Source organism: Anomaloglossus baeobatrachus, chromosome 2 (assembly GCF_048569485.1).
Source record: "Anomaloglossus baeobatrachus isolate aAnoBae1 chromosome 2, aAnoBae1.hap1, whole genome shotgun sequence".
In the NCBI taxonomy this organism is placed as follows: Eukaryota; Metazoa; Chordata; class Amphibia; order Anura; family Aromobatidae; genus Anomaloglossus; species Anomaloglossus baeobatrachus.
Window position 1 is genome coordinate 420,727,561 of NC_134354.1, and position 19,660 is coordinate 420,747,220.

Sequence of the window (19,660 nt, forward strand, 5' to 3'; positions counted from 1 at the left end):
ATTAAACTCAGTCATTACAAACAAAAAGTCACACTTTAGATACAAAACATAGTTACTTGAGCACATGAAACGCATCATAAAACCCAAATCAGGTATTTACAGGAACAGTAAAATATCACATAAAATCACATAAACATACATAAAACCAGCATTTTACTTAAAACATGAGATAAAATACATTAAAAGCAATACAGTAAAAGACATAGAATCACAAATAAAATATGATTATAAATACATAAAAGTGTTCCATATCTGGAGACACCATGCCTTTTTTGCTTCCAATGTTCCCTGTTTTTTGCAGTCTCTCAAATAATACGTGTACATGGTACATAATGCAAGACCTATACAGTCTTTCACAGGGATGCAATCATGCTTGAACAGTAAAATATTTCTGGTTTTCCATAGGGCCTCTTTAAAACTGTTAATTATGAGCCATGCGATTTTTGCCTGGTACATGGTAGGACAATCAATTATACCGTATAACACCACATCACAATTTAGGGTGTGCAACCCACACACCCATTTCAGGAGCGTGCCCACTGCCTGCCATACCTCTTGTGCGTAAGCACAATACCAGAACAGGTGGAACACCGTCTCCTCCTGGGCACACCTGTCTCTTGGGCATCTGGCACTGGCCACAAGTCCCCTACGATGTTGGAAGGCCCTGGTGGGGAGACATTGGTGGACTATTTGCCAGGCCAGATCCTTTTGCATATTACTAAGAGCTGGGCATGAGACGTTGTTCCAGATTAATCGGCACCTAGACGGGGAAAAATTAGCCACATCCTCCATAATCTCATGACCCTTACAGGCGGCTGTCAACTTTCGCTGATTGGACAAGACTCCCTTGTCCACATTTATCAAATCATATTCAGATATAATAGTCTCTAAAATCTTATATTGTTTCGGAGGAGATAAAAGAACAGGACGATTAGGTAAAATATCAACATGCAGTTTTTTAAAAACATACCCCGTGCTGTACCTTAAAAAACAAGTAAAAGCCCCAGCATTATTCAAACTTTTGTAACAAAACACAAAAAACTTTATTAATAAAAACAACTTTAGGTCAGGGAGTCCCTTGCCACCATTCCTTTTACTCTTACATACAGTTATTCTCTTTAATTTTTCCATTTTGGAGTTCCACAGAAAATAAAAGATGGGTTTCATTAGTCTTTTAAAGTATAGGGAATTTGGAGGAAACACCATTGCTGCGTACAAAATGATGGGGAGCAGGATCATTTTTATGATTAGAATCTTCCCCTCCATAGTAAGTTTCCTTAGCTGCCATAATGATATTTTTTGACTCAATCTTGTGAGAACCAGGTCCCAGTTCTTACACCCATCATTTTGCTCATCAAAGTGGATCCCCAAAATTTTAATCCCATCATTTTGGACCGGTATCTTTGGTGGCTCGGGCTCCCATTGACCTACAATAAAACAATCACATTTTTCTTTATTTAATTTAAAACCGGATCCAGCACTAAAAATCTCCGTATCCAGCACTGCTCTGTTTATGGCAGCGGAGCTGGTACAATATATAGACACATCATCCATGTATGCTAACGCTTTTACCTGGGCTCCCCCACCTCCAGGAACAGGGATCCCCCTAACCACCTTGTCCTCACGTAAACGGCACAAGAGTGGTTCTATAGCACAAACAAACAGTAAGGGGGACATGGGGCAACCCTGTTTTACCCCGGATCGGAGGGCAACCTCTTTTGTTACAAAACCATTTATTAAAATCTGCGCATACGTGTCATTGTATAAAAGCTTAATTTTATCAATAAAACCAACAGGAAACCCCATCTTTTTTAAAACACTAAAAAGATAAAAGTGTGATACCCTGTCAAAAGCTTTTTTAAAATCAAGGGATAAAATGGCTATAGGCTACTTGCGATCCTTCTGGTACCAGATCAGGTCCCGTATAAGGTTAAGATGCTCCCAGATGGACCGTCCGGGGATACCGCAGACCTGATCTGGATGAATCACACTTTTAATAACACTTTTAATACGGCTGCTTAAAATTTTAGCCAATATCTTATAATCAGTATTTAAAAGAGAGATAGGCCTCCAGTTTTCTAAGTTTGCCTTATCACCTTTTTTAAAGATCAGGGTAATCACACATTTCTTCCAAGAATAGGGTATAAAATTGTCTTTAAAAACCTCATTAAAAACTCCCATAAGATCATCTTTAATAACATCCCAGAAAACATGATAAAACTCTATGGGGAGACCGTCTGACCCTGGAGCTTTACCTTTTTGAAAATCTTTTAGGGCTCCCTCCACCTCCGCCATGTTTATTTCCTCAGACAGGAGGTCCTGGTCCTCGGTGGATAAAAAGAGGGATAAAAAATTCAAATTATCATTAAAACAAGACTGATCAATGTGTTTGAGGTTAAAAAGGTTGCTAAAAAAATTAAAAGCCTCCTCTAGCATTCCCTTTGATGATGTCTGACCTCCCAACTCCCGTATAAAATTCTTCCTCTCCCCCACTTTTTTAAAAAAATATCTAGAGCATGTCTCATCTTCTTCCAAATGTTTTACCCGGGAATTAAATATTATCTCTTTTCCTTTTTGGTCAAGAAAGTTCTGGATCTCAATTTTTAACTCGGTAATGTCCTCCTCTGCCCCAGGGACTCCCCACCCTTTTAACTTATGGAGAGTCTCCAATCTAACATTGAGATCCCTGAAACACCTTCTCTTTTCCCGGGCCCGCCTCCTACCCACAGTGACAAAGAAATTCCGTATGCGACACTTAACACCATCCCACCAATTAGACATGGATTGCTCTGGACATTTCTTACTCCTCCATATTTTATATTTAGCAATAAATGCAGCCCGGGTTTCCTCATCCTGTAATAACAATGTATTTAGTTTCCAGGAGCGTTTGCCCACTTTCTCCTCATCTGCATATTCTAAATCTGCATATATGAGGGCGTGGTCAGAAAAAATATTTGTCATGAGTCCGGCTGATTTAGGGGTAAAAGAATCTGAGGAGGGAAGAATAAAATCAATACGGGAAGAGACAGTACCATTACTCCATGTGTACCCTGGGTCAGACGGGTGAATTTTTTTCCAGGCATCCTGCAATTTAAAATCAGATAAAATATGCTTGACTTGACATGAGGTTTTGTCTGGTTTTCTGGTATTGTCACCACCTCCTCTCCCCTCTCCCAACATCACACAGTTAAAATCCCCTCCCACCACCACAGGGGATGGACCTGTTAAAAACAACTGCATGTCATTAAAAAGGGAGGAGCGTTCATTTTTTTCAGGGGGAGCATAAATATTAATAAACGACAAGTAAAACCATTAAAAACTGCATGTGTTAACAAAGCACGGCCTGGAGAAATTTCTGTGACAGATAAAATCTTAACATCCTTGTTTTTAAATAAAATCCCCACTCCAGCAGCCTTATTCATGTTAGACCCCGACCAGACAGAGGGCCCTAAGGTCCAGTCTTTTTTAATGTCAGAGTATGTAAGGTCATGGCCAATGGCGCATTCCTGTAAGAAAAAAATGTCAAAGTTCAAGGTCATTAGCCATGCAAACAGGGCCACTCTTCTGATCGGGCTTTTTAAGCTCCTCACATTCAGTGAGGCTATTTTGATGTCCGCCATTAAATGTTTATGTTAAGACCAGAACTTTCAGAGTCCGAGAGATGGGAACAATCAAATATAGATGGAACAGTGTTCATACTACCGGTATCATCGGAATCAGAGTCCACACATTCTGGGTCCACATTTGACCCTATCGGGCTGTTGTCTGGAATGGAGACATGAGGACCCATCCGCCTCTTTTTTATTTCCTGGTCCCGCTCATTTCGGCCTCTTTTTGCGCAGGTGCTCAGGTCCATCTGGTCCCCCTGCCCAGGGGGTACTATGTCCAAAGTGTCCTGGTCATCCGGAGGTGGTCCCTGCACATCAGGGTGGACATCTGGCTGGACGTCTTGGATAACATCACAGGGAGCATCTGGCTTATCCTCATGGTGGTCAACAGAGTGGTCATCAGGGGGGACATCCGTCTGGGCACCTGGTTGGTCTGCAATAACGCTGTCATCCCTCTCCGTCACGGTCCCGGACTGGGCCTCCATCATGGAATCAGGAACTACCGAGCAGCCAGGCTGACTCGGCCTTCCCCCAGAACCGCTCCGGGGGGATCCCAACTCCCCGCCAGGTGTAACCTGGCAACCTGCAGGAGTGGGTGATGACTCAGCATTACAGGGGGGAACTGAGTCAGTAGCGCTTACCACAACCGGGTCGGGTCTCCTTCGTCCAATAAGCACATCTGCAAAGCTGGCGACTAGGGACCCCGTCTTGGCCATACCCGCATGGGAAGGCACTCCTGCGGAACTTGCCGCAGGTGTCTGGGGACCCCCGGACCGCCTAGGCCGTAACGGACAGCTGTTAAATAGATGGGTACACAGACCGCATCCGCTGCAGATCTTATCACTTGTGCAATCTTTAGAGGTATGACCCCATTGACCACAGTTATGGCACTCACTAACTTTTTCGTTCTTGCACTCATGCTGCAAGTGACCAAGACCGCCACACTTCCGACATCTGCGAGGTTGCCCATTGTAGAATAGGTAGCCAATGTTTTTTCCCAGCACTACCGTGGAGGGGGGGTGTACATGGCCCTCTGAACTCTCTGGGTCTGGGTTAAATCGCACCAAAAACCGGCGTTTGCCATTCCAAATCTCATTAATGGTGTGCACATTCCCCACAAAACGGACAGAGGTGCAGAAACGCCTGAGATACAACTCAATGTCGTGCTCACTGACATACGGGTTGTACATGTACACCACCACAGGGGTCTCGCCTTCACTATACAGGTAAGTGAAAACCACCCCCTCCAATAGCTGGTTATGGGTCGCACCCTTCACTCGCCCTTGGAAAGTGCTACAGGCAGTCTTGGTCCTCAATGTCAGGATGTACGTGCACTGCCCCCTCTCCTGCAGACAGTACACATCCTCTTTCCTTACGCCCAAGAGGTCTCGCAACAGACGGTTGTAGAACGCCTCTCCATTTCCACAACCAAAGTGGTCTTTCGGAACCTCGATTTTCACCGAGTTTTGAAGCTGGCCGGAGCCTGAAGTAAATTGCTGAATGCACGGCATTGTACCAGCAATAACTTGACAAAAAGCCTACCGTTTCTCACGGGCTCGGCCTTTCGCCGGGGGATCACCGCTCGTTGCCCGAGGACTAATCCGGCTCCCTAATAGCAGCAGGGGGGTGAAGTCCCACCTTGAGGTGAGACGATCCCCCCAGGCCAAGGAGCCGGGTACCTCGAGCACCTTCCAGCCAAAACCAAGCACAAAACAGTGAAGCTCTGCACCTGATCTCAGCCAAAAGGCCGAGAAGCGATAACCAGAATTGGTTTGGGCCTCGAGTGGCACCCTGGCCTCAGCCGGACACATCTTAGGGAGAGAGAGTGAGAGGGAGACAAACCCACGCCTACAGAAGACATTTTGTCACCCAAGCCAACCCTTGAAAAGGCTGCTTTGCACAGCAAAAACACGAAGAATGGTGCGCTTTGCAGCCGCCGCCCACTGCAATGAATCTGAATAACTCCTCCTTTTGGGCACAAGCACCTCCCCTGCCCCTTGCAGTCTTTCCAATTCATGATACAAAAAGACGGACAGGACAGGTCGCCTGACTTTCCGTCACTGCCACCCTTTGCCATCCTTACCTGTAGAAAGCCCTTTCATCATCCCCAAACCCTAATCTTTTCCCTTCACTTCCCAGCCCCCAAACCCTGCCCTCTGAACCCTTCTCACCCCCCGCATCCCTTGTCCTGTGATCCCCCTACCACCCGGGAAAAAAACGGCTTGACCCCTCCTTCCACTAGCCCACCCTCCTACCCAAAGAGCAATTTCTGCTGTGCAGCTGTCTTTCTAGGCAGCAGCGCTATTGTGATGTCATCGGGGGGCATTGTGACAAGCCGCCAGTGTTCCGTCTCTTCATGTTGTGCACTGTTCAAACGGAAAATACATCAACAGGCAGACCACAGAAAAGCGTACTAACAAAGGTTAGAGGGGGGGCTTTCTCAGAGGGCTTTTTACAGTTTGTCTATTCCCAATTAGCCGGTTTAGTATACTTAATGAAAGTACTAATTCTTTCATAGGTCGCCCATTCTTAGTATTTGACGTTCCTTATATTGCGGTATCAGGCTATGCAGCAGGTTGCAACACACCTGTGGTCACTGCAGCAGCTGACTCCACTTTGTCCAAAAGGGATCTATTCCATTCAATTGCACATGATCTAGATTAGACTGAGAACAAGATACTGCACGGGACATAGCAGAGTTGGTGAAGTTGAGTGGTGATGAGTTTGCTATTTGGATGAATAAAGCAAGTAAAAAGTGAAAAGTGAATGGGCCAAATTGAGGTGCATATGAAGTTGCTTGCTTTCTTTCAATTCGTTAATCGTGCTAATATGAATCAGGTGAATTGAGTTCTGCTTTTGGAAACTGGGTTAAGAAGGGGTGCACCGTTCCTGGAGGTACTGCAATACCAGGTCAATGCGTGGAGTGGACAGAGCAAGCTCTTTTTCCATCTCCCTGTTCTAAAAATCCATTTAATATATGGTCCCCAGATAGGGGACGTATCAGATATTAAACTGATAAGAACAGATTTGATTTAATGAAGCTTTCCAAAGCACCGCAAAAAATGCATGACCGAAGTCACACCAAAAACAGTGCAAAGGCTAGGATTCGTGTGGACCCCTCCGTGAGGAGAGGGTCCCCAAAAATCAACCCCGTCCCTCCGAGCCAGAAGGCCACAGCAAGGGTCAGGGATCTTCGGTGCTCCCCCAAGCCGAAGCCTGGTTGAGCCTTGTCGTTGCTCCCAGCGTCCACCCAGGCATCTTACCCAAGTGGAGTAGAGAGCTACTAGTTGTTGGTTTCGCAGCCGAAACTGCCCGGACCGTCAACCGGTGTTGGTTTCTCAGCCCAAGGCTAACCGGACCTCCAACCGGGTGTTGGTTTCTCAGCCGAAGCTGACCCGGACCTCCAACCGGGTGTTGGTTTCTCAGCCGAAGCTGACCCAGACCTCCAACCGGGTGTTGGTTTCTCAGCCGAAGCTGACCCGGACCTCCAACCGGGTGTTGGTTTCTCAGCCCAAAGCTGAACGGACCTCCGACCATAATTATAAAAATTTTCCTTCCTAGCCAGAAGGCCGGGATAGAGCAATATGCTCAGAAAGTATGAAAGGGCAAGGTACGGTGTGCTACAGAGCCCAAGGCTCGCCGGGGTCCCAAGCCAGCAAGCTCAGACTCACTCCAGGGTCGTCAGTCCTGGGGCACATTGCACCATAGCCCCCACACTTACTCAGTCTAATAGCCTCGATCCTGGTAGGGCCATGTTTTCCTCTAGATGAATATACTATACATTAAGAGTACTAGCAAGCGCAACCTTCCAGTGTGCATTGCATCTGCCGAGCCTCACAGATTTTTTGATTTAACAGCATCTTTATTATCATGCACTACTCACAAAAAGGTAACAAACCGTGTACGGTGCCGCAGCCCCGTACACACAGAAATATACAATCCTTCTTACATAGCCATAGAGTACGACGCACTAAACTATACATCGCGCTCCTATGCTTATCCATAACACTCAAGCTGAAAGAAAAAGTTAGACAATAAATAACGACGAACCGGCGATTGGGGGATGGGGGTAGGGGAAAAGGGGGATAGGGTGGGGAAATCACAGGCCCGAAGCTTTATTGAAAGACGCACATAACGGGAAAAGGAGGGAGGGGGCATGGAAGAGGTCTAAACCTCCTCCTCGGCGCTGTCGTCCGGACTGTCCATGATGGAGTAGTCTCTGAGCAGGCTGTGGATCAGCCTGCGGCAATCCTGGATAGACATCCTCTCCCTCTTCAAGATGAGCCGGTTCCTGGCGACCCAAATAGCGTCCTTAAAGCAGTTCATAAGGCGCCAAGCCTCCTGGATGGCTCCAACGGTGTGAGTCCCAGGGAAGAGTCCATAAAGTACGGAATGGTACGATAGGCTCCCTCTGGGGACGGAGTTCCTCAGGTCATCCTCCAGGGCAACCAACAGGCGCTGTGCGAAACGGCAGTCCCAAAAGGCGTGCAGCGATGTTTCCTCCACGAAGGGGCACCTTGGGCAGTACCGGGTTTTGCACAGGTTCCGGGCGTGCATGAATGACCGGACGGGCAGTCCGCCCTGTATCGCCATCCATGACAAGTCCTTGTGCCCGTTGGTCAATCCAGCCGATGACACGTTTGTCCAAACAGTCTCCAGTGTGTCGTGATGAAGTCCTGGAATGTTCTCCATTTCGTCCTTGGCTCTGATGAGTTTGTGGATAGTCTTTGGCTTCCACAAATCAGGCTTGAGTCCCTCCAGTTGGTGTTCCCTCACAAACCGAACCACGTCTCCGTAGAACCATGGCGCCGTCCAGTTGTAGGGGAAGGAGCTGTCCCACTTGTCCCAGCCTAACCGTCTCCAAAGGGGGAGCAGGAAGAAGCGAGACATGGACCCACCCGCGGAACCTCTCTTGACTCGCAGAGTTCGGCGAACGCAGTCACATACGAAGGAGGATCGCAGGAGGGTGGGGATATCGGGTACGCCCTTCCCACCCTTGCGAGGATCCTTGTACATGATGCTCCGCTTTACTCTGTCCATCTTGGATCCCCAGACAAAACGAAACACCGTCCTGGTAATGGCCCTGCACACGGTGGCAAGGGGGGGCCAGGCCTGGGCCGTGTACTGCAGCACGGGCAGTACCTCGTTACGCAGGACCAGTGCTTTGCCCTCACAGGTGAGGCGTCTGAGGCTCCACAGACCGATCTGTTGGGTGATCTTGGTCAAGCGTTCCTCCCAGGACTTGAGGGCTGCTCCTTCCTTCCCGAACCAGACTCCAAGAACCTTGATGAAATCCGGCTGGATGCTGAAAGGGAAGGGGGCGGAAGAGGCCGGCTGCCAGTCCCCGAAGAGCATGGCTTCCGACTTCCCGCAGTTGACTTTGGCTCCCGAAGCCCGTCCGAAGGTCTCACAGGTCTGGACGAGGGTGTCGACTGAGCGCCGGTCCGCGCAGAAGACGGTCACGTCGTCCATGTAGAGCGAGCACTTGACCTCGAAGCGTTCTGGTCCTGGTGCGGTGATCCCTCTGATCTCTCCATTCCGCCGGATAGCCTCTGCAAAGAGTTCTATAACACAAACAAAAAGAAGAGGTGACAGAGGACAGCCTTGTCTGACCCCTGAGAGGACCGGGAAGGGGTCAGTCTTCCAGCCGTTTACCAACACCGAGCTGTGAATATCAAAATACATTAGTTGGACATACAAGCAAAACATGTTACCCAAACCTAACCTGTGCAGAGCTTTGCCCAGGAACTCATGGGAAACACGGTCGAAGGCCTTTTCCTGATCCAACGAGATCAGGGCTGCGTGCACCCGGCGGGCTTTGATGTACTCGACCGTGTCCCGCATGAGAGCCAGGCTGTCTGCGATGCGACGTCCGGGGATGCCGCAGGTCTGATCCGGGTGGATGATCCGTCCGATAACAGTCTTCAATCTCGTTGCCATCGTCTTGGCCAGGATCTTGTAGTCGACGTTCAGAAGGGTGATGGGACGCCAATTCTTCAGGTCGCACCTCTCTCCTTTACGCTTGTACAGGATCGTGACCATTCCTTCCCTCAGAGATGGAGGCATTCTGCCCTCCACCACCATCTCCTCATACAGCCCTAACAGGTCCGGACAGATTAGGTCTCCCAGCGCTACATAGAGCTCTGCTGGGAGGCCGTCACTGCCCGGTGTCCTGCCAGAACTAAAGGATTTGGCGGCCGAGAGCAGCTCGTCCACCGTCAGAGGAACATCCATGGCCGCCGCGTCTGCAGGGTCAAGATGGTTAGTGATACCTGACAGGAACTTATCGGCGGCCTCGGGGTCAGTAGCCTTGCGGGCGTAGAGTTCGCTGTAGAAGTCGCTGACGACCTTCATCACGTTCTCTTTCCCGCGTCGCATGCTTCCACTCTCGTCTCGTAGTTCATTCATGGGCGTGTGACCGGCGTGGAGTTTCCTGAAAAAGAACGAGTTACATTTCTCACCCTTCTCCAGGTTCTCCACTTTGGAACGGAAGACAATTCGCTCGGACTCCTCCTCGAAGTGCCTTTTCAGGCTCCTCTTAGTCTCCTCCAGCTCCTCTCTCACGTCCCAGCCACATCGAAGAAGGTCCTGCAGGGAACGCAGCTCACGCTGGAGTCTCCTGAAGTTCCTCCTCTTCAGACCCGCCTGTTGTTGACTCTTTGCCTGAAAGAAGAAACGGAACTCGAGTTTAACGTATTCCCACCAGTCAGAAACAGACTGGAAGCCCGCCTTGTAGGCCCGCCACGTGGAGTAGGCAGCTCTAAGCTCCTCCAGAATCTCACCCTTTTCCAGCAGAGAGCAGTTCAGCTTCCAGGAGCCCGGGCCAATGGGGAAGCCATGGCCCAGCACACCTTGAAAGTGAATGGCTCTGTGGTCAGAGAAGAAGCAGGGGACCATCGAGTGCCCACTCCGCCCAACCGCCCGAGAGGTAAACACAAAGTCAATCCTGGAACGCAGCGAGCCATCGGATCGGCACCATGAATAGTTCACGGATCCGTGTCCGATGGAGCCAACAACGTCCACAAGAGAGGCTTCGGTCACCATCTCAATGAGCAGTTTGGATGTGACGTCCAACTTGGCAGCCGTTCCAGAACTGCGTCCATCCTCCTCAATCGGGCAGTTGAAATCCCCGGCCATCACTACCGTCCTGGCGGTAGCGAGCTGAGGGCGCAGGGCTTGGAGGAGCTCCAGTCGATCGCTCTTCACAGGAGAAGCATACACATTGATGAACCTGACAGGTTCTCCCGCCCAGGTGCCATCCACGAGCAGTAACCTGCCGCAGACGATTTCCTGAACAGAGTCCAATGTGAAGGCGCTTCCCCTGATCAGCACGGCGACCCCCGCGGACCTACAGTCGCCTCCGCCGGACCAGTAGGATGGGCCATGGGTCCACTCCCTGGCCAGATGGTTGAAGGACCTAGAGGAGGGAAGGGAGCATTCCTGCAGGAAAAATACATCACTAGACTGAGTGTTAAGGAACGCAAAAATTGTCTGACGTCGGAACTTGTCTCTGATGCTCCTAACATTAATGGAAAAGATGTTAATGTTAGCAGTCATTGGAGGAAAGAGAAAGTTAGCGCAGGCGGTGTGCCTTAGTTACCACTCCGGTCGGGCGGTTCTTCCTCTTTGGCACCTGCTGGTAAGGGTATCTCCAGCAGACCCTCTTCTTCTAGCTGATCGAGCAGGGATGGTGCCTCAGTGGCTTCCGACTCCTCCATTTCTTCTTCGGCCACAAGGGACTCCACCATCTGCTCCAACACGTCCGGTTCTGGGAGGAGGCCATCCTCCTCTTCCTGGGGTGGATTGGGATCCACAATGAACAGCTTGGAAGGTTCTGCGACAGGACTATCTTCCACCTTCCTTTTCCTTTGGCCTGTACCTGAGGAGACAAGAGCTGGAAAATCCTCCTCGGTGAAAAGTGCAAGAGTGCTGAGGTCCTCTGCTCTCATGGTCTGGGGAGGGAGAGTGGGCTTTGGGGGGGGGGTGAGGAGACCAACTGAGGAGTAGGGAAATGAGGTGGAGGTAGTGGAATCCTCAGTAGGGTTGGCCGGGGGGGGAGGGGTTTGGACAGGGGTGACAGGGGGGGGGACCAGGGAGGGGGCAACAGTTTTCTTACCCTTTTTCCTGGACTCCGTGGCTGCTGGGGCATCGGCTGGAGCCACGGTCGCCGGGTTCTTGGCCGCCTTGTCCTTGGCCTCTGTGGCCTTGGTCGTAGCTGCCTTGGTCGACGAAGCTGTGACTACCCGATACTGGGTCACCGCGGCAACCCTTGCCCAGGATTTCTCCCGCTGTGGGCAGTCCTTGTAAAGGTGGTCCGCCTGTCCACATAGGTTGCAAGTCTTCTTCTTTGGGCAGTCCTTGGAGCTGTGTCCCGTCACCCGGCAAACCCTGCAGGCGTCCTCCTTGCAGGTCTTCATCGAATGCCCTTTCCCGCCACATTTCCTGCAGTTGTGTGGCATGTCCGGGTAGTAGATGAGACCAAAGGAGTTTCCCAGAGAGAATGTCGGGGGCAGGTGCTGGAGACCATCCTCGGATGCTGGTTCCCTGTAGAGTCGAACGGTTGCTGACCACTTACCCGTCCAGAATCCGTTGCCGTTAAGGATGTGGGATGGCTCCCTCACCACTGTGCAGAGACGTCCCAGGAACGTGGAGATGTCTCTTCCTGGGGTGTGCGGGTTCCGCATGGAGACCGTGATCCTCTTCTCATCCCTCTGTATAGGACAGGATCCTAAAAAAGAATGAAAAGGGGAGTCCGGCATCGCTGCGTTCATCGCCTCCCAGTATCTCCTGCAGGCATTCACCGTGGCAAAGGTTACCAGAAAAATGCCAGTCATGAAGGTCTGGACACTCAGGGTTTCCGCCCTGGAGAAGCCCTGATCCAGAATCATCTTCTTGCAGAACACGTCGCTGGACATGTCCGGCAACCTACCATCCACCGCCTTTAGCTTCAGGGCGACCGTCTGCCGCATCCAAGGCTCCAGGGTTGGAGCCTTTTCAGGCGGCGTCCGGGCTCCCTCCGGCTGGCTGGCGTCGGAGGTAGGGGCCTCTTGGGCCGAAGAAGCCTCTGGATGAGCCTTCCTGGAGGTCCCTGGGTCCTGAGCCTTCTTGGCTGCCTTCTCTGGCTTGCTTGCCATGGCTGGTTCCTGCTTGAGTTCCCGGAGCTGGATCTTGGATTCTTCTCCGGGTGTCTTCTCCCGCTGTGTTCCTCCTCGAAGTTCCTCTGGTCTCCCCAAGTCTTCTCCGAGCCTTCGTCTTCTTGCTTCTTTCTGCCAAGCTCTTCTTCCGTCCGATCTCCCTCTTCCGGTCTCGGCTGGGCTTCGGAGCTTGTCTCCCTGATCGTCTCTCGTCAAGTGTAGCTAGCTCAGTTTGTTCTGATAAGAACAGATACTACACTTGATCTTAGCCAAAAGGCCGAGAAGCGATAACCAGAATTGGTTTGGGCCTCGAGTGGCACCCTGGCCTCAGCCGGACACATCTTAGGGAGAGAGAGTGAGAGGGAGACAAACCCACGCCTACAGAAGACATTTTGTCACCCAAGCCAACCCTTGAAAAGGCTGCTTTGCACAGCAAAAACACGAAGAATGGTGCGCTTTGCAGCCGCCGCCCACTGCAATGAATCTGAATAACTCCTCCTTTTGGGCACAAGCACCTCCCCTGCCCCTTGCAGTCTTTCCAATTCATGATACAAAAAGACGGACAGGACAGGTCGCCTGACTTTCCGTCACTGCCACCCTTTGCCATCCTTACCTGTAGAAAGCCCTTTCATCATCCCCAAACCCTAATCTTTTCCCTTCACTTCCCAGCCCCCAAACCCTGCCCTCTGAACCCTTCTCACCCCCCGCATCCCTTGTCCTGTGATCCCCCTACCACCCGGGAAAAAAACGGCTTGACCCCTCCTTCCACTAGCCCACCCTCCTACCCAAAGAGCAATTTCTGCTGTGCAGCTGTCTTTCTAGGCAGCAGCGCTATTGTGATGTCATCGGGGGGCATTGTGACAAGCCGCCAGTGTTCCGTCTCTTCATGTTGTGCACTGTTCAAACGGAAAATACATCAACAGGCAGACCACAGAAAAGCGTACTAACAAAGGTTAGAGGGGGGGCTTTCTCAGAGGGCTTTTTACAGTTTGTCTATTCCCAATTAGCCGGTTTAGTATACTTAATGAAAGTACTAATTCTTTCATAGGTCGCCCATTCTTAGTATTTGACGTTCCTTATATTGCGGTATCAGGCTATGCAGCAGGTTGCAACACACCTGTGGTCACTGCAGCAGCTGACTCCACTTTGTCCAAAAGGGATCTATTCCATTCAATTGCACATGATCTAGATTAGACTGAGAACAAGATACTGCACGGGACATAGCAGAGTTGGTGAAGTTGAGTGGTGATGAGTTTGCTATTTGGATGAATAAAGCAAGTAAAAAGTGAAAAGTGAATGGGCCAAATTGAGGTGCATATGAAGTTGCTTGCTTTCTTTCAATTCGTTAATCGTGCTAATATGAATCAGGTGAATTGAGTTCTGCTTTTGGAAACTGGGTTAAGAAGGGGTGCACCGTTCCTGGAGGTACTGCAATACCAGGTCAATGCGTGGAGTGGACAGAGCAAGCTCTTTTTCCATCTCCCTGTTCTAAAAATCCATTTAATATATGGTCCCCAGATAGGGGACGTATCAGATATTAAACTGATAAGAACAGATTTTTTGATTTAATGAAGCTTTCCAAAGCACCACAAAAAATGCATGACCGAAGTCACACCAAAAACAGTGCAAAGGCTAGGATTCGTGTGGACCCCACCGTGAGGAGAGGGTCCCCAAAAATCAACCCCGTCCCTCCGAGCCAGAAGGCCACAGCAAGGGTCAGGGATCTTCGGTGCTCCCCCAAGCCGAAGCCTGGTTGAGCCTTGTCGTTGCTCCCAGCGTCCACCCAGGCATCTTACCCAAGTGGAGTAGAGAGCTACTAGTTGTTGGTTTCGCAGCCGAAACTGCCCGGACCGTCAACCGGTGTTGGTTTCTCAGCCCAAGGCTAACCGGACCTCCAACCGGGTGTTGGTTTCTCAGCCGAAGCTGACCCAGACCTCCAACCGGGTGTTGGTTTCTCAGCCGAAGCTGACCCAGACCTCCAACCGGGTGTTAGTTTCTCAGCCCAAAGCTGACCAGACCTCCGACCGGGATTATAAAAATTTCCCTTCCTAGCCAGAAGGCCGGGATAGGGTAATATGCTCAAAAAGTATGAAAAGGCAAGGTACGGTGTGCTACAGAGCCCAAGGCTTGCCGGGGTCCCAAGCCAGCAAGCTCAGACTCACTCCAGGGTCGTCAGTCCTGGGGCACGTTGTACCATAGCCCCCCACCCTTACTCAGTCTAATAGCCTCGATCCTGGTAGGGCCATGTTTTCCTCTAGATGAATATACTATCCACCCAGAGTACTAGCAAGCGCAACCTTCCAGTGTGCATTGTATCATTGTACTAAGGTGGCCTGGAGCTTAAACCACCTCTTCGAACAACACTACACTTGATCTTAGCCAAAAGGCCGAGAAGCGATAACCAGAATTGGTTTGGGCCTCGAGTGGCACCCTGGCCTCAGCCGGACACATCTTAGGGAGAGAGAGTGAGAGGGAGACAAACCCACGCCTACAGAAGACATTTTGTCACCCAAGCCAACCCTTGAAAAGGCTGCTTTGCACAGCAAAAACACGAAGAATGGTGCGCTTTGCAGCCGCCGCCCACTGCAATGAATCTGAATAACTCCTCCTTTTGGGCACAAGCACCTCCCCTGCCCCTTGCAGTCTTTCCAATTCATGATACAAAAAGACGGACAGGACAGGTCGCCTGACTTTCCGTCACTGCCACCCTTTGCCATCCTTACCTGTAGAAAGCCCTTTCATCATCCCCAAACCCTAATCTTTTCCCTTCACTTCCCAGCCCCCAAACCCTGCCCTCTGAACCCTTCTCACCCCCCGCATCCCTTGTCCTGTGATCCCCCTACCACCCGGGAAAAAAACGGCTTGACCCCTCCTTCCACTAGCCCACCCTCCTACCCAAAGAGCAATTTCTGCTGTGCAGCTGTCTTTCTAGGCAGCAGCGCTATTGTGATGTCATCGGGGGGCATTGTGACAAGCCGCCAGTGTTCCGTCTCTTCATGTTGTGCACTGTTCAAACGGAAAATACATCAACAGGCAGACCACAGAAAAGCGTACTAACAAAGGTTAGAGGGGGGGCTTTCTCAGAGGGCTTTTTACAGTTTGTCTATTCCCAATTAGCCGGTTTAGTATACTTAATGAAAGTACTAATTCTTTCATAGGTCGCCCATTCTTAGTATTTGACGTTCCTTATATTGCGGTATCAGGCTATGCAGCAGGTTGCAACACACCTGTGGTCACTGCAGCAGCTGACTCCACTTTGTCCAAAAGGGATCTATTCCATTCAATTGCACATGATCTAGATTAGACTGAGAACAAGATACTGCACGGGACATAGCAGAGTTGGTGAAGTTGAGTGGTGATGAGTTTGCTATTTGGATGAATAAAGCAAGTAAAAAGTGAAAAGTGAATGGGCCAAATTGAGGTGCATATGAAGTTGCTTGCTTTCTTTCAATTCGTTAATCGTGCTAATATGAATCAGGTGAATTGAGTTCTGCTTTTGGAAACTGGGTTAAGAAGGGGTGCACCGTTCCTGGAGGTACTGCAATACCAGGTCAATGCGTGGAGTGGACAGAGCAAGCTCTTTTTCCATCTCCCTGTTCTAAAAATCCATTTAATATATGGTCCCCAGATAGGGGACGTATCAGATATTAAACTGATAAGAACAGATACTACACTTGATCTTAGCCAAAAGGCCGAGAAGCGATAACCAGAATTGGTTTGGGCCTCGAGTGGCACCCTGGCCTCAGCCGGACACATCTTAGGGAGAGAGAGTGAGAGGGAGACAAACCCACGCCTACAGAAGACATTTTGTCACCCAAGCCAACCCTTGAAAAGGCTGCTTTGCACAGCAAAAACACGAAGAATGGTGCGCTTTGCAGCCGCCGCCCACTGCAATGAATCTGAATAACTCCTCCTTTTGGGCACAAGCACCTCCCCTGCCCCTTGCAGTCTTTCCAATTCATGATACAAAAAGACGGACAGGACAGGTCGCCTGACTTTCCGTCACTGCCACCCTTTGCCATCCTTACCTGTAGAAAGCCCTTTCATCATCCCCAAACCCTAATCTTTTCCCTTCACTTCCCAGCCCCCAAACCCTGCCCTCTGAACCCTTCTCACCCCCCGCATCCCTTGTCCTGTGATCCCCCTACCACCCGGGAAAAAAACGGCTTGACCCCTCCTTCCACTAGCCCACCCTCCTACCCAAAGAGCAATTTCTGCTGTGCAGCTGTCTTTCTAGGCAGCAGCGCTATTGTGATGTCATCGGGGGGCATTGTGACAAGCCGCCAGTGTTCCGTCTCTTCATGTTGTGCACTGTTCAAACGGAAAATACATCAACAGGCAGACCACAGAAAAGCGTACTAACAAAGGTTAGAGGGGGGGCTTTCTCAGAGGGCTTTTTACAGTTTGTCTATTCCCAATTAGCCGGTTTAGTATACTTAATGAAAGTACTAATTCTTTCATAGGTCGCCCATTCTTAGTATTTGACGTTCCTTATATTGCGGTATCAGGCTATGCAGCAGGTTGCAACACACCTGTGGTCACTGCAGCAGCTGACTCCACTTTGTCCAAAAGGGATCTATTCCATTCAATTGCACATGATCTAGATTAGACTGAGAACAAGATACTGCACGGGACATAGCAGAGTTGGTGAAGTTGAGTGGTGATGAGTTTGCTATTTGGATGAATAAAGCAAGTAAAAAGTGAAAAGTGAATGGGCCAAATTGAGGTGCATATGAAGTTGCTTGCTTTCTTTCAATTCGTTAATCGTGCTAATATGAATCAGGTGAATTGAGTTCTGCTTTTGGAAACTGGGTTAAGAAGGGGTGCACCGTTCCTGGAGGTACTGCAATACCAGGTCAATGCGTGGAGTGGACAGAGCAAGCTCTTTTTCCATCTCCCTGTTCTAAAAATCCATTTAATATATGGTCCCCAGATAGGGGACGTATCAGATATTAAACTGATAAGAACAGATACTACACTTGATCTTAGCCAAAAGGCCGAGAAGCGATAACCAGAATTGGTTTGGGCCTCGAGTGGCACCCTGGCCTCAGCCGGACACATCTTAGGGAGAGAGAGTGAGAGGGAGACAAACCCACGCCTACAGAAGACATTTTGTCACCCAAGCCAACCCTTGAAAAGGCTGCTTTGCACAGCAAAAACACGAAGAATGGTGCGCTTTGCAGCCGCCGCCCACTGCAATGAATCTGAATAACTCCTCCTTTTGGGCACAAGCAACTCCCCTGCCCCTTGCAGTCTTTCCAATTCATGATACAAAAAGACGGACAGGACAGGTCGCCTGACTTTCCGTCACTGCCACCCTTTGCCATCCTTACCTGTAGAAAGCCCTTTCATCATCCCCAAACCCTAATCTTTTCCCTTCACTTCCCAGCCCCCAAACCCTGCCCTCTGAACCCTTCTCACCCCCCGCATCCCTTGTCCTGTGATCCCCCTACCACCCGGGAAAAAAACGGCTTGACCCCTCCTTCCACTAGCCCACCCTCCTACCCAAAGAGCAATTTCTGCTGTGCAGCTGTCTTTCTAGGCAGCAGCGCTATTGTGATGTCATCGGGGGGCATTGTGACAAGCCGCCAGTGTTCCGTCTCTTCATGTTGTGCACTGTTCAAACGGAAAATACATCAACAGGCAGACCACAGAAAAGCGTACTAACAAAGGTTAGAGGGGGGGCTTTCTCAGAGGGCTTTTTACAGTTTGTCTATTCCCAATTAGCCGGTTTAGTATACTTAATGAAAGTACTAATTCTTTCATAGGTCGCCCATTCTTAGTATTTGACGTTCCTTATATTGCGGTATCAGGCTATGCAGCAGGTTGCAACACACCTGTGGTCACTGCAGCAGCTGACTCCACTTTGTCCAAAAGGGATCTATTCCATTCAATTGCACATGATCTAGATTAGACTGAGAACAAGATACTGCACGGGACATAGCAGAGTTGGTGAAGTTGAGTGGTGATGAGTTTGCTATTTGGATGAATAAAGCAAGTAAAAAGTGAAAAGTGAATGGGCCAAATTGAGGTGCATATGAAGTTGCTTGCTTTCTTTCAATTCGTTAATCGTGCTAATATGAATCAGGTGAATTGAGTTCTGCTTTTGGAAACTGGGTTAAGAAGGGGTGCACCGTTCCTGGAGGTACTGCAATACCAGGTCAATGCGTGGAGTGGACAGAGCAAGCTCTTTTTCCATCTCCCTGTTCTAAAAATCCATTTAATATATGGTCCCCAGATAGGGGACGTATCAGATATTAAACTGATAAGAACAGATACTACACTTGATCTTAGCCAAAAGGCCGAGAAGCGATAACCAGAATTGGTTTGGGCCTCGAGTGGCACCCTGGCCTCAGCCGGACACATCTTAGGGAGAGAGAGTGAGAGGGAGACAAACCCACGCCTACAGAAGACATTTTGTCACCCAAGCCAACCCTTGAAAAGGCTGCTTTGCACAGCAAAAACACGAAGAATGGTGCGCTTTGCAGCCGCCGCCCACTGCAATGAATCTGAATAACTCCTCCTTTTGGGCACAAGCACCTCCCCTGCCCCTTGCAGTCTTTCCAATTCATGATACAAAAAGACGGACAGGACAGGTCGCCTGACTTTCCGTCACTGCCACCCTTTGCCATCCTTACCTGTAGAAAGCCCTTTCATCATCCCCAAACCCTAATCTTTTCCCTTCACTTCCCAGCCCCCAAACCCTGCCCTCTGAACCCTTCTCACCCCCCGCATCCCTTGTCCTGTGATCCCCCTACCACCCGGGAAAAAAACGGCTTGACCCCTCCTTCCACTAGCCCACCCTCCTACCCAAAGAGCAATTTCTGCTGTGCAGCTGTCTTTCTAGGCAGCAGCGCTATTGTGATGTCATCGGGGGGCATTGTGACAAGCCGCCAGTGTTCCGTCTCTTCATGTTGT

At 49.9% G+C, this 19,660-nt stretch overlaps 5 non-coding genes and 1 pseudogene across 5 annotated transcripts; all 6 read right to left on the bottom strand.

The window, feature by feature from the left end:
- Nucleotides 1-6,481: 6,481 nt before the first annotated feature.
- Nucleotides 6,482-6,676, bottom strand: LOC142293213 (U2 spliceosomal RNA). Its single transcript, XR_012751197.1, has one exon. It is a non-coding gene; the product is annotated as a U2 spliceosomal RNA (small nuclear RNA).
- A 6,265-nt stretch (nt 6,677-12,941) lies between these two features.
- On the bottom strand, nt 12,942-13,031 carry LOC142292703 (U2 spliceosomal RNA; annotated as a pseudogene).
- Nucleotides 13,032-14,145: 1,114 nt separating this feature from the next.
- On the bottom strand, nt 14,146-14,339 carry LOC142293176 (U2 spliceosomal RNA). Its single transcript, XR_012751166.1, has one exon. It is a non-coding gene; the product is annotated as a U2 spliceosomal RNA (small nuclear RNA).
- Nucleotides 14,340-16,255: 1,916 nt separating this feature from the next.
- LOC142292468 (U2 spliceosomal RNA) lies at nt 16,256-16,446 on the bottom strand. The gene has a single exon (XR_012750626.1). It is a non-coding gene; the product is annotated as a U2 spliceosomal RNA (small nuclear RNA).
- Nucleotides 16,447-17,560: 1,114 nt separating this feature from the next.
- Nucleotides 17,561-17,751, bottom strand: LOC142292479 (U2 spliceosomal RNA). The gene has a single exon (XR_012750637.1). It is a non-coding gene; the product is annotated as a U2 spliceosomal RNA (small nuclear RNA).
- Nucleotides 17,752-18,865: 1,114 nt separating this feature from the next.
- LOC142292490 (U2 spliceosomal RNA) lies at nt 18,866-19,056 on the bottom strand. The gene has a single exon (XR_012750647.1). It is a non-coding gene; the product is annotated as a U2 spliceosomal RNA (small nuclear RNA).
- Between the last annotated feature and the right edge of the window lie 604 nt (nt 19,057-19,660).